The following is a 12,155-nucleotide window of genomic DNA, read 5'->3' as shown; positions in this document are numbered from 1 at the left end:
ACAGGAGGGGCAATGCGGAGGAGGAGGGGCCCTTCCTTCCCTCCAGGCAGAGAGGAGCCGGCCGTGGGGCCAGCTCGCCAGGGCAGCCTGCTCCCTTTACGCGCAGGACAGGCCAGGAAGCCAAGCGGAAGCGGGGATGAACGGCAGCGGGGCTCCTGGACCCCTTCCCACAGAAGGATGGCTCCCACCCCCTTCCCGCCTGGAGACAGCAAGGCGGGGAGCCACAGCCCCAAGGGGACCCCGCAGGACCCACAAAGACCAGTCCCTCACCTGTCTCTCCGGCCAGGTGGAACCGAGCGAATCCGCCCCTGCCCTCGAGGGGCCTGCCCAAGCTGCCCTCCGGTCCCCCTGCGTGGCAGGAGTCCTGGGAGTTCCCCAGCCACACAAGGCCCAGGTTTCCTGTGGGAGCTGCTTCGGAGTGGGGAGGTGGGGCTGCAGCCACCAACAGCACTTGGCAGTTGTGTAATCTGGAGGCAGCTGCTCTGAGGGAAGAGCCAGGGGACTCATGAAGACCTTACAGAAACCTCCATTGAGGCCTGCGAGGAGTGGCCACAGACAGCGGGGCGTGGGCTTCCAGAGGGCTCCACCCAAAATAGAGACTTACAAAAGCAGGTGACTTGGGAGTGACACTGGCATCTGGGAATGGATCCTGTGCTTGGGGCCTCACGAGCCTCCAGTGGTCGCTGTCCTTGCGTGTTTCATCATCGGTTTGTCAAATAGTTAAGTGCCTGAGCATCAGGGATGGGAGGGAGAGCTGGTCCCTGGGAGAAGCCCTGGGTTGGAGGGATCAGCAGGGGCCCAGCAGTGTGGATCCCAGCCCTCCAGCCTGTAGGCTCTGGCCACATACAGTGATGTCTGGGGGCTGCAGGCCGCAGAGACCCCTTCCCCTCCTGGAGGGGCTCAGGTGGGCTCTGCAGCCACCCCACAGCAGTGCCCCATCCCCAGCTCCTGGGCCCCCACTCCCCAGCAGCCTTAGCACCCATAGTCCAGGCCCAAGAAATCTCTGCCAGAGAACGAGAACCCTGCCCACCCACTGCCTTCTGAGACCAACCGGCCAGTCCTCTGCCTTGGCTGGAGAGACCCAGGGCTGTCCCTGTGGTTAAGGTCCCCATCAGCATCAGGGAGGCAGTGGCATTCGAGCAGCCCTCTCCCTCAGCTGGTACTGTTGTGGTTGCTGTGGCTCTGGAAGCAAGGCTTGGACCAAATGCTAATACATGGACACACATGCACAGAGACACACAGATCCACGCAGACACGCAGAGATGTGCACACACAGATGGACACAGACATGCACAGACACACGCACACACAATGATGTGGTTTGGATTCTTTGTCCCTTCCGAATATCATGTTGGAATGTGATTCCTAGTGTTGGAAGTGGGGCCTGGCGGGAGGTCTTGGATCATGAGGGCGGATCCCTCATGAATGGCTTAGCACCATCCCCTTGGTGATGAGTGAGTTCTTGTTCAGTTAGCTCACTCAAGAGTGGGTTGTTTAAAAGAGTCCGAGACCCCCCTTTACCTCCCCTCCTCCCACTCTTGCTATGTGATGCTGGCTCCCCGTCACCTTCCACCATGAGTGGAAGCTTCCTGAGGCCTCACCAGGAGCAGACGCTGGCACCATGCTTCCTGTACAGCCTGCAGAACCGTGAGCCAATTAAACCTATTTTCTTTATAATACCCAGTCTCTGTATTCCTTTATAGCAGCACAAAAACAGCCCTCCCCACATATACACACACGTACAGACACCACCAAGACATATGCACAGATACAGAGACGTAAACACACATACACGCAACACAGACATACAGAGATAGAGACACATACGCATGCATGCTCCTGTGCACACGGCACCCCATATGCAGGAAGACGGGTGCAGACCGGCCTGCCACGCTCCAGCATGTGCAGCGAACTGGCCTGCACGTGACCTCAGCCACAGTTTTTCCTCCCACACTGGCAGGCGTCTCCCCAGTCTCACCTTGCTGAATGATAGGTGCTTCTGCTCCCATCTGAATCTGCTTGGTAGAGGTGCAGTGTGCCCTGTAAATGCCTTGCCTTGCTTGTTGGCCAGTGGGTCTCTGCTGCAGCTGCCCCTCTCTCCACCCCCAACTCCTGCCTGGCCTTTGCCCCCACTTTTTCCACAAGCTGACCTCCTAACACTCCCAGTGGCCAGGGGTGGCCCATCACAAGGGCCTAGGGGCCCAAAGGTCTGGAGAAGGGGGACTGACACGGACGCCCTTGTGTCAGGCCTCCCAGCACTAGCCCCAAGCCCAGGTCCGCCTGCAGCTGTGGCTCCCATCGTCTCAGAGGCTGAGCCGGGCCACCGTCCTCGGCACCTTCTCTGGGAAGCCAGAAGCCCTGTGGCGGCTGAGCGGAGAAGCAAAGCCCAGAGGAAGAAGCGTTGTCCCTGGCCTGCCTGGAGCCCAGGAGCTCCCGGCTTCTGCATCCCCCAGGTGAGTGCAGGACCCTCACAGCCTGTCACAGCCTGTCACAGCAGTGGGGCTAACCTGGGCCTGTGCCTGCCACACTTCTTCCCTGGAAGTGTGTCCCACCTGGTCCTCTGGGCATGGAGTTGAATCCCGAGCCCCTCCCCGTTGAGCCCTGCCTGGCCCAGCAGCATAACACTGAATCCCAGTGCCTCCAAGTCTCCGTACAGCCAGACTTCCACAAAATCATGCTTAAATAGCCCATCTTTACTAGGGAAAGGGGGAGGTTTGAACCTCTTTGGAATCACAAGGCAGCTGTTTAGAATAATGTCATCCAACAAGAGAGTGTTCGAAACACATTAAAATAACCAGTGGAAATCTGGCCACACAGGTGGAGTTTGAAGCCTAGCCTGCCTGGTCCTCATTTCCAGAACGTGGAGGTGATAACCCTCCTGCCCACAGGTGGAGTGATGTCCGGCTACAGGAACATCCTGGGGTCGGAGGAGTTTTGCATTGACCTCCACCACAATCACAGGCATGCATCTTGGTTGCAAGCAAGCTATTTGAGAAACCTAAGCATGACATTAGAAGACAAAATGATTGGGAAGGAAGCGGCAGAGTCTCTGTTCACAGATGATGCAATTGTCAGGGCAGAAAATCCTAACAGGTTGTCAAAAATACTAGAAATAATAAGGGCATTTAGCAATGTCATGAGATACTAAGTCTATATACAAAAGTAATTGTGCTTCTATAATCTAGCAACAAATAATTGGAAGACAGAATTTGAAAAACAGCATTTACAATGCCACTGAAAATCAGAAAATATCTAAGAATGCACTTAATGAAAAATGTGTAAATTCTCTATACCGAAAGCTGCAGAACATTACTGAGAGAAATTAATGAAGAGCTAAACAAATGGGGGAGACAGACGTTGTTCGTGGATTTGGTAAACCAAAAATAAACTTCTAAGCCCCCAACCCTCTCAATAGACTACTCCTCTGGGCAAGGGCATTCCAAGGTAACCTGCAAAACTGGTTCAGGCCACGAGGGGAAGGGAGGGATGGATACTCCGTCATTATACCTGACCCCCTTTTGGAATTCAGGGAAAGCCGACCAACTTTCAACGTCAACACAGACCTGAAGTCTGATAAGAATCATTTAGAATCTAGTCTTTGAAGCCTGCGACCCAGAGACTTCATTTGCTGCGAAAACTTTGATCTCCACAACCCCTTACTGTAACCTAGACATTCCTTTCTATTGATAATAGCTCTTTCAACCAACTGCCAATCCCGACATGTTTCGCTTTACCTATAACCTGGAAGCCAGCCCCCACCAGGTTGTCCCACCTTTCCACACCAGAGCAGTGTATATCTTACATGTATTTGATGGTATGAGACCAGGCTGTGCCCGGTCACCTTGGACGCATGTTTTAGGATCTCCTGAGGGCTGCGTCAAGGGCCGTGGTCACTCATATTTGGCTCAGCATAAATCTCTTCATATATTTTACATAGTTTGACTCTTTTCATTGACGATTGGAAGATTCATTATTAAGGTGAACGTTCTCCCCAAATTGATCCATAGATTCAGTGCAATCCAATAGAGGTCTCCCAGGCTTATTTTTTAGAAATTGAGATGTTGATTCAGAATTGAGATGGAAATGTAAGACTTACAATAGCCAGAACAATTGTGACTAAGAAGAGTGACGTCAGAGAGCTCAGAGATATGGAGACCAAGGGAAGCTGGTGGAGTCCGGAAATAGGACCACCCACACGGACAACAGATTTCCAACAAGGGTGTCCATGTAATTCAGTTGGGGAAAGGGTGGTCTCTAGATCACATAGTTCAAGAACAGCTGGATATCCACAGGGGAAGATGAACATCAGACTTTCTCACGTCCCTTTCACAAACACTAATTTGAGATGGCTGATAGACCCGAATTAAAAGCTAACACTGTCAAACTTGTAGGTCTGTGTCCAGTGACACAGGAAGCAAACAAAATGTCAGGCCACACCTGTGAGGAAACCCTCATATTCCTTGTATCTGATACAGGACTTGTATCCAGACACACAAGTGACCCTTACAACTGAGTAATAAGAAAATAGCCCACTTCTTAAAATACACAAAACAGGCCGGGCACAGTGGCTCACACCCGTAATCCCAGCACTTTGGGAGGCCGAGGCAGGTTGGTCACTTGACGTCAGGAGTTCAAGAGCAGCCTGGCCAACATGGTGAAACCCCAACACTACTAAAAACAGAAAAATGAGGCTGGTGTGGTGGTGTGCGCCTGTAGTCCCAGCTACTCAGGAGGCTGAGGCAGGAGAATTGCTTGAATCTGGGAGGTGGAGATTACAATGAGCCGAGATCTCACCTCTGCACTCCAGCCTGGGCGACAGAGTAAGACTCTGTCTCAAAAAAAAAATAAAAAATAAAAAAAATATATATGCAAAAGATTTGAACACTTAAATAAGATGTGAAAATATACCTAATATCATAAATATCATAATCCTTTGTCATTAAGGACTCAAGTACCAAACCACTCCTACTATTAAGGCTAAAATTTAAGAAGCTGACAATACTAAGTGTTGGCAAGGCTGTGGAGCAGTATATGGGGATGTGAAATGTTACAAACACTTTGGAAAACAGTGGGGCAGCTTCTTGTGGAGTTTAACATGTGTCTACTTTATGAACCACAGTTCCACTCCTAGGCATCTGCTGAAGAGATATGAATGCATGATCCCACAAAAGCCCATGCACAGGGGTTGTACCCTGTTCTCATGTAACTGCTAAAAACTGGCAACAACCCGAATATCCATTATGGGATGAAGGACAAACACGCAGCACATCCACCTAACAAGGACTACTCAGACTAAAAGGAAATAACAACTGAGTGAGTCTCAGCACCCTTGTGCGGGGGGCCAGAGTCCAGCCTGGGAAAGTCCATCTGTGGGGGAGGGAGGCTCCATCCTGGAAGGAGGCAGGTGAGCAGGTGCCTGTGGTGGAGGCTCGGGATCAGTGGAATTGTTCTGTGTCTGATGGGGGTAGAGGTTAATGGTTGTGTCCATCTGTCAGACATGGTTAACAACTGCTTCTAATGGGTGCAATTTATGGCATGTGAATTGCACCTCAATAAAATTGTTTTTTAAAAGCCTGCACTGCTGGAAGTGGGTGAAAGGCCTGGAAGCAAGTCGAATGCTCCAAGCCCTCTCGTGTCTCTTGGGAGACAATCCAGGCCTCAGCTGGTTACAAGGGAGAACCCAGAATAGCCTCAGCCTCGGGAGAAAAGGGCAGTGATGTGGCAGGGGAGGGGCAGGGGGACAGGTAATGGGTGGTGGGAGGGGACAGGTGGCAGGGGAGGGGCAGGGGGACAGGTAATGGGTGGTGGGAGGGGGACAGGTGGCAGGGGAGGGGCAGGGGGACAGGTAATGGGTGGTGGGAGGGGACAGGTGGCAGGGGAGGGGCAGGGGGACAGGTAATGGGTGGTGGGAGGGGGACAGGTGGCAGGGGAGGGGCAGGGGGACAGGTAATGGGTGGTGGGAGGGGGACAGGTGGCAGGGGAGGGGCAGGGGACAGGTAATGGGTGGTGGGAGGGGGACAGGTGGCAGGGGAGGGGCGGGGGGAGAGATGGTGGGTGGTGGGACAGGGACACGTGGTGGATTGTGGGGAGGGGGATAGGTGGTGGGGGACGGGCAGGGGACAGGTGGTTGGTGGTGGGGAGGGGGACACGTGGCAGCTTGTGGGGAGGGGGACAGGTGGGGGACGGTGGACGGTGGGGAGGGGACAGCTGGGCGCACACTGTGGCTCTTGGCTGCAGATGGGGTGCAGGTCCAGTATGCTCCAGCCACGCAGGTCTCCATGTGACCTCCTTCACATCTTGTCCCCACAGAGACCCCCATCTCTGCCCTTCTAAGCCCCAGGGCAGCCCTCCCAGGCCCTCCCAGGCTGCAGAGCCCCGAACTCTCTGGCATCTTGGGAACCGTCTCTCCCTGGCCAGGCTGGCACCTCCTCCTGGTCTCTCCCACACTCCATGCACCGCCCTGGTCACCTCCGTGGTTTGGGGTGTTTCCCTCCTGGGGAGGCGCCTTCTGCCCCCTGAGGCCTCTGAGCCCCAAAGGGTCGCGTGAGACTGTGTCCCCAGGTGGCAGCTGTTGGTTCTCTCCAGCCCCCACAGACACCTCAGGCCCCCGTATGCCAGACCCCATGGAGACGGGGTCTTCTGTGCTCCCTTCTTCCCGTGGGCCACCCGCCACCCCGTCCACAAGCACAAGTGAACCTTTCCAGGTGGAAAGGGCTGGCTCGCCAGCTGGAATTTCCTTGACTACACGGTCTTATTTTGGGCAGGACGGAGCTCAGTTCTCCCAGCCAAGGGGAGACCACAGCCAGCTCTCCATCCACGGTTCAGGATCACAGCGGCCCCGCTGGGAGGCTCGGCCTTGCAGTCCCCGGGCTTCTGTGGTTTTGTTGCACGAAGATTTCATCGTCTTCTTCCGAATGTTTCAGTATTCACGTGTTCCTGGATGACTGGTGTTCCCTCTCAATGTTCACACGCAGTGGTGCAGGGGCGTGCAGTCTGCAGACCCCTCTCCTCTGCCTTCTCCTCAACCTCCCTTCTTAGCCCCAGGGCAGCCCACCCATCTCCCCTCCCTGCCTCCCTCCTCCGCCTTCCTCCCCTCTCCTCCGCCTTTCCATCCCCTTCCTCCCACCACCCCCAACCCCCTGCCTCCCCACGACCCTTCCCCCGCCCTCCCTGACCTTCACCGCACTGGCCCCCGCCTCCATTCTCCTCCTCGCAACACCCACTTCCTCCTCCACCTCCCCCTAGTCTTAGTCCCTTTCCTGTTCTTCACGGTCCCAGCTGCGCCTGGGTTGGCTGCCCTCTCTGTTCCTCTTATTTTCTTTCAAGGAACTACCTTTTGGATCTAAAAACTCAAGTTTTACTTAAGAGGCTGAGGCAGGAGAAGAGCTTGAACCCGGGAGGTGGAGGTTGCCGTGAGCCGAGACACTGCACTCCAGCCTGGGTGACAAGAGCGAGACTCCATCTCAAAGGAAAAAAACAAAAAAAAATCAAGTTTTAATTGCTTTCCAATTAATTAATTTCTGCTCTTCTCATTATTTTTTCTTTTTCCTGTTGACTTTGTTGTTCCTTTTCTGTTCTGGTTTCTGAGTTAACTGCTATGTTCCTTTAATTTGAATAAAACTAGGAATAATAAACCATTTAATAATTCATTCCTGTCACGGGGCACCTTTGGCCAGGCCCGTGGACGCTGTGTCACTGCACTTGCTGCCATCAGCCCTCTACGTGGGACGCGATTTTTGCTTGATTTCCTCTTGGACTCATGACTCATTTCAGAGAATGATTCAAACGTTTCCAGTGGCCGGATGTTGTTGTTTGTTGGTTTAATACGTCGTTTTATAAAGTTAAGATAAAAGAATGTGGCCTAAGCAGGTTTTCATTTTGTGAAATTGTTTTGAGCTTCGATTTGTGGCTTGGTTTTGGGTTTTACCTTTTAAACTTTTTCATGGGCCTTCGAAAAATGTATATTCTCTATGCACATCGTGTTTTATATGAATAAAATCTAAATTGCAAATAGCGAGATTTCAATCTTTGATAGCCTCATTCATGCATTGTCTGGGGTATGTGTCAAGTTTGCCAGAGTGAAGGGCCCCGCCGTGACTGGGGTTCACGCCTCCCTGCATGTCCACGCCTTTATGTCCGTACTTTAGGGCAGTGTGGAGATGGCCCCACATCACCTGCGTGTTCTGCCACCGTGCTGGCCTGAGACCTCGGCTTCCTGTGCGGCCTCCTTATGGCTGTTTCAGGTGCGTTCCTCAGAGCACCTGGGGTGGAATTTGCTTTTCTACAAAAGGTGTCTGCCCGAGTGTCTGACCCACGGTCTCTGCCGCTCCACAGGGCTGGCTGTGTGGTGGGGACTGACGGCCTCCTCAGAAGGAGGCAGTGATGACCCCAGGGAGTGGGTGAGGCACTGCCGGACCAGAGAGATCTGCGATGGGACAAAGAAGAGGCTGGGCTGCTGCTGCTGCGTCTGTGTCTGCCCAGGGGAGCTGCATCCTGGCCTCGGGACCTCCCTCCCGGCCAGGGCAGTGGGGGTCAGGCTGGTCCAGCTCTCAGGAATGTCCCAGGGAAAGAACAAAACTGCCCTTCTGTCCGCTCCAGGGAGACCCACAGGCTGTGCCACCAGCAGGCAGTGTGGACATTGGTGGCTGTTGGGTCGGAGCCCCAGGGAGAGCCCCTGGGGAGAGCATCACCCACCTGGAGGCTCAGGCCAGGCCAGGACGCAGCCCTCGAATGTGCAGAGACGCCCGGTTCCCACCCAGGCCCGGGTCTCAGGACTATGTGGAGGAGGGATAAGCGCGTGCTATAATCCAGTCACCAGCAGAGCAGACGGCCTCTCACCCAGAACAGGGCATCCGGGGCAGCGCCAGCCCCAGCAAGGGTCGTCTCACGAGGGAGCGGCTAGTGGGTGGGCCGCTCATCCTCCCTGGGGTGTCCAGACCCCTAATGTGAGCCTGCATCATTCTGGCTGAGCCGACAACTGGAGTCTCTGCTGGTCCCCCACCCTGTCCTGCGGTGCTGATAGGAGACACTGCACAAACACACGACGCTGATCTATAATCCAGTCACCAGCAAAGCGCGGCCTCGCCCAGAACAGGCACCGGGGCAGCCATCCAGCTCTCTGGCCCCGTGGCTCATTTTACCACTCGCACAAGGAACTTCTCCGGCAAACGCACGATCACACCCCACTGGAGGACTCAGCACCGAAGCCGAGAAGAAACAAGACTCTACCCGGGCGGCAGGTGGCCAGGCTCAGGGCTGGGGCAGGACCGGGCCGGGGGCCTCGCTGGAGGCTGGGCCTGGAGGCCGGGGCCTTTGCTGCCCTGGGTGCTGTTTTGTAAGCAGAGGCTGGGGCTGGGTCCTGCCTGCAGCTTACTGTCCTTCAGCACAGGCTCCTCCACCAGCCTAAGGGGACGGGAGCTGCTGACCTTTAGGACCTGTGCAGGGCATGGTGCTGTGTGCACATGACTCCGGCACATCCTCCCCCCATGAGGGTCCCGGGTAAAGTCCAGGGAGCCGGGGGCATGGCTAGTGGGGAGCCCGGCCCATCCTAGGCCTGCTTTATTTTTTTTTTTTTTTGGTAAGGACATAAAATGTACCACGTTTATTTTTAATCCACATATGGCATTAAGGCTTACATGTTTGCGGCCATACCCCCATCTCTAACTCTTGTCGCAAACGAAGCTGCACCGCCACCACCCCCAATCCCCCACACCCCTCCCATCCCCCGCCCCCATCCGTCCCCCACCCCCCAATCCCCCATACCCTCTCCCCAATCCTCCATGCCCATCCAGTCCCCCCGCTCCATCCCAGTCCCCCGTGCCCCCTTCCCAATCCCCCCACGCCCCCCTCCCAATCCCCTGCGCGCCCATCCCACTTTCTGGCCAGGCTTTGGCCACTGCAGCGCCTCTAAGTGGAACCACGCACAGTGGGCGTCCTCTTGTGCCTGGCCAGGTGCACTCAGCATCGGTGTCTCCAGGTCCCTGCACGGGGCAGCGGCGTGGGAACTTCCTTTCAGGCCGGCGATCCTCCCTGCGTGCCTGTCCACATTCTGATTTTTCATTCATGGATGGACATTTGGACGTCTCCTTCCGCTTGGCTGTGGTGACTAAAGCTGCTGTGCTATCAATTTTTACTATTATTGTTATGACAAGTTGACAAGTGAACCTTCCTCTTACTGTTTGGGTTTTTCCCATTTTATTTGCTTTTAACTGTCCAGATTCATTGAGTCCCAGCAGTGGGCCCTGTTCCCGGCTTCAATGGCGAGGCCCCTCGCCTTCTCCCCAGAACAGCCCCTTTGACGACATCGGTACTTTCGGTCCATTCCCTGGGTGGATGTTTCCCAGGACCCCGCGCCAGCCATTGGGGCACCGCTAGGTTTTGTGTGGGGCCGCCGTGTGCGCGCCTGGAGGCCTCGGGTTTCCCGACGCCAACGCGGGGAGTGGCCACCAGGGGGCGAGCGGCGCCCGGAGACTCTGCGGGTCCCAGCCCAGCAGCCTCGCGGCGCAGGGGACGGCGGGGACAGTATGGGGGGCGGCGGGGACGGCGGGGGGCGCGGGGACGGCGGGGACAGTATGGGGGGGCGGCGGGGCCGGCGGGGGCGGCAGCGGTGCAGGTGGGGGTGGGGGTTGCAGGGGCGGCGGGGACGGCGGGGACAGTATGGGGGGCGCGGGGGGAGTTGGGGGCGGGAGGGGGATGGGGGAGGCTGTGGGGGGAAGGGGGACGGCTTGAGTGGCGGTGCGGGCGGCGCGGGTTGCAGGGAAGGGGGTGCAGGGGGCGGCGGCGATAAGGGGACGGGCTTGCCCTGGCAGGCGCGCCGGGGCTTAGGGGCTGCAGGCCGACCCACCGTCCGGGGCACTTGGGCACTCAGGAGGGCGGCGGGGCGGGATCGGCCCGCGTGGGGAGCGCCTGAAGGCTGGCCTGGGCCCGGGGACCGCAGCCCTCCGTTCGGGGTGGGCTCCACGCGAACCGGCGGGGCGCTGGCAAGAAGCGACCCACGCAGAGTTTCGCGCGAGCCGAGGGGCCCGGCTGCCGCCCATGCGCGGTCCTGGAGGTGCCGGCAGGGGGTCGCGGACCTTGAGGCAGGATCCCACGTGGCTCCCCGCCGGCCATGAGTGACATCACACGACGCCTGTGCATGAAGCAAGGTCTACACCCGGGGAGATGACCACCGGTGGGGCCATGGAGCAAGGTCTACACTCGGGAGATGACCACGGTGGCATGGAGCAAAGGTCTATAACCCGGGAGATGACCGGTGGGGCATGGAAGAAGGTTACACCCTGGGAATGGCCGGTGGGCTCGGATGCAGGTTCTACACCCGGGAGATGACACGGTGGGCAGATCTTATCCAGAACCCGGGGATAGGGCCACAAGCTTGTGGTGGCATGGAGCCAGGTCTACACCGGGAAAGTGCCACAGGGACAGACGATCCTCTTGAGGTTTCCAGGAAGACACCCCGCCCCTAACCCTCTGAAGTCGGAGGTACAGGGTAAGCCGAGAACAGAAGCTGAGGCTGGGGGCAGACAGGTGCGGAAAGAGGGGCCTGAGCCATCGGTCGGCCACAGCAGGGTCCCTCCAGGCAACAAGGTGCTCCCGTTCCAGTCCCACGGAAAGGGTGGCTCCACCACCTGGGGATGGACCGCGAGGTCCTTCACGGCTGGGTCCGGGGAGACCTGAGACTCCAAGCTGAGCACGTCAGCGTCTCTACCTCCACCGCAGACAGAAAGACCAGGCGGACCCAAGACTGCAAGCTCAAGCTCTGGCCGCAGGGCAGCGGGGCCTGTGAGGGCCGAGGGTGGACGCTGCTCTGAGTCAGGCCCGCCCGTCAGCAGCTCGTCCTCTCCCGTTGTTCCCCACCAGCACCCGGGCTTGGGTGTTTGATGCTTCCAACTTTTAAAGAGAAGCTTGAAATCTGTAATTCTTATGTGAAACCCTGCCTTTCTTAATTAAAGACTTAAAATTAGCTAGTTAAAATTAATTAAAATTGATTAAATTTGTACTAATTAAAACTAACTGAATTCTTCTCAAAACACTGTGCAGACGAAACCAGCCAGAGACACACGTGTTTGCAGCCATGGCACCAGGAGACTCGGGGTTGGGGCCAGGGACATGGCCGGAGCTGCCACAGACGGGACAGAACAGGACATTGTCAAGGGCTC

The sequence above is a fragment of the Nomascus leucogenys genome, unplaced genomic scaffold (assembly GCF_006542625.1).
Source record: "Nomascus leucogenys isolate Asia unplaced genomic scaffold, Asia_NLE_v1 000176F_79739_qpd_obj, whole genome shotgun sequence".
Lineage (NCBI taxonomy): Eukaryota > Metazoa > Chordata > Mammalia > Primates > Hylobatidae > Nomascus > Nomascus leucogenys.
Note: the sequence above shows the minus strand (reverse complement) of the source record.